The 2,500-nt window shown below is 41.4% G+C and overlaps 1 protein-coding gene across 1 annotated transcript in view; it reads right to left on the reverse strand.

The window, feature by feature from the left end:
- Positions 1–2,500, reverse strand: part of LOC128641952 (carbonic anhydrase 4-like) — a 241,488-nt gene that overhangs the window by 34,910 nt on the left and 204,078 nt on the right. The window lies entirely within an intron of this gene.

The following is a 2,500-nucleotide window of genomic DNA, read 5'->3' on the forward strand; positions in this document are numbered from 1 at the left end:
ACTTTAACTAAGGTTATAAGAGAGACAACTCCTCCCAAAGCAAAAGCTGCTGAATCTATTGTGGAACCACAGATTGCAGCACCTGATTTGTTCAATGGTGATAGGAGTCTCTATCGCCAATATAGGAATGCCTGCCTCCTCACTTTCAACCTTAAGCCACTCACATATCCTAATGATAAGATTAAAGTGCTCACAATGATTACCTATCTACGGGGTGAACCCCGAATCTGGGCAGACACGCTCTTTGAAACCAACAATCCTATTCTATCATCCCTACAGTCTTTTCTAGCAGTCATGGATGAACTTTATTCAGACTCAAATTTACAATTGACTGCAGAAAGCAAGATGCGGAAACTAAAGCAAGGCAACCGTCCTGTTGAATTTTATATAACGGAGTTTAAACAACATGCCATTGATTCCCAATGGAACGTGATTGCCTTAAGAAACTAATTTCGCCTAGGACTCTCGGAAGTAGTTAAAGATGAGCTAGCCCGAACTGATCTCCCTGACTCCTTAGACGGCCTCATGAAGCTCTCAATGCAAATAGATAGAAGGCTTCGCGAAAGGAAGTCAGAGCGTCAAATTGGGGATTCTTCTTACAAGAGATCATTCCATCCTCCTCCAACTGCTTCTTCATCAAGTGTGCCTGAACCTATGGATATAGGCTTTAGGAGGGGTCCATTGACCTCTGAAGAAAGGTTTAGAAGAAAATCAAAAGGACTGTGTATGTATTGTGGAAGTCCAAACCATCCTATCCGCGAATGCCCCTCCCTACGTAAAAATAAAAATAATAAGTCTCTCTTACATTTGACTTCAATGATTGAACATGATAAACCAATTCACTGTACTTTAACCCTCTCTTTACAGTGGGACAGCAATCGCATGACGAAAGAAGCTATAATTGACACAGGAGCCCAAGGGAATTACATAGATAAAGCTATTGTTGAAAAATATAAAATACCTCTCATCACTAAATTGTCTCCTGTCTCTATACGGGTTGTAGATGGGTCTGAACTTTCTTCTGGTCCTATTACTCAGCATACAATTCCCATTTTGGTATCCACCCTAGGTTCACATCAGGAATACATCACCTTTGATGTTATTACCTCTCCTCTATTCCCCATTGTACTAGGGTTACAATGGCTCCATTTACACGAACCTGTGATCAATTGGTGTTCTTTGGAAGTAAAATTTGATTCACCATATTGCCAGCAAACCTGTCTAAATCATTCTGTTCTCTTCCATTTGACAGAAACTCCACACATACCTAAAGTATATGAGAAGTTTGCAGACGTATTCAGTAAGAAGGAAGCTGATACTCTACCTCCTCATCGGTCGTATGACTGTCCGATCGACCTCAAACCTGGTACCACTCCTCCATACGGTCATCTCTACCCTCTTTGCCAACCCGAGCTTGATCATTTAAAGACGTATTTAGATGAAAATTTAAAAAATGTTTTTATACGTCCTTCAGTTTCTCCAGCATCAGCCGGGTTCTTCTTCGTAAGAAACAAAGATAACTCCCTTCGACCAATCATCGACTTCAGGGAGCTCAATAAAATTACGATAAAAAACAGGTATCCCCTACCACTCATCCCCGAACTCATTGAACGCCTCCAACATGCCAAAATCTTCACCAAATTAGATCTAAGAGGGGCTTATAACCTTGTCCGCATAAGAGAAGGGGATGAGTGGTTGACCGCCTTTAGGACAAGATACGGCCTGTTTGAGTACCTGGTAATGCCGTTCGGGTTAACTAACGCCCCGGCCACATTCCAGTATTTTATTAACGATATATTTCACGATCTTCTTGATACTTGTGTGGTCGTATACCTGGACGACATTCTAGTGTACTCAAACACGCTTGAAGAACATGTTAAACATGTTAGTTGGATACTTTCCAGGCTCCAAGTTCATAGGCTATATGCAAAACTAGAAAAGTGTGTATTCCACACCAAGGAAATAGATTTTTTGGGGTACTCCATTGGCCCAAAAGGTATCCAAATGCAGGCTAACAAAGTCGATTCAGTAAAAAACTGGCCACAACCAAAAAATAGGAAGGAACTACAACGTTTCCTCGGGTTTAGCAACTATTATAGAAAGTTTATTAAAAATTTCTCTCAAATTGCTAAACCTCTCACTGTACTCACCAGTTCCAGTACACCTTTCACCTGGAACTCCAAAGCAACTGAAGCTTTCAACTCATTAAAAAACTCCTTCTGCTCAGCTCCAATACTTCAATTTCCTGACCCTTCTCTCCAATTCATTTTGGAAGTGGATTCCTCCGATTATGCCCTTGGAGCTGTCCTTTCGCAAAGACGCAGTATATCCCAACCACTACATCCAGTAGCTTTCTATTCCAAAATTCTTTCTGCACCTGAGATGAACTATGCTGTTGGAGAAAAGGAACTCCTGGCAATAAAACGTGCCTTTGAACATTGGAGGCATCTCCTGGAGGGCACCGTCTTACCAATAATCATCTACACGGATCACCGTAATC

Source organism: Bombina bombina, chromosome 11, assembly GCF_027579735.1.
Source record: "Bombina bombina isolate aBomBom1 chromosome 11, aBomBom1.pri, whole genome shotgun sequence".
Lineage (NCBI taxonomy): Eukaryota > Metazoa > Chordata > Amphibia > Anura > Bombinatoridae > Bombina > Bombina bombina.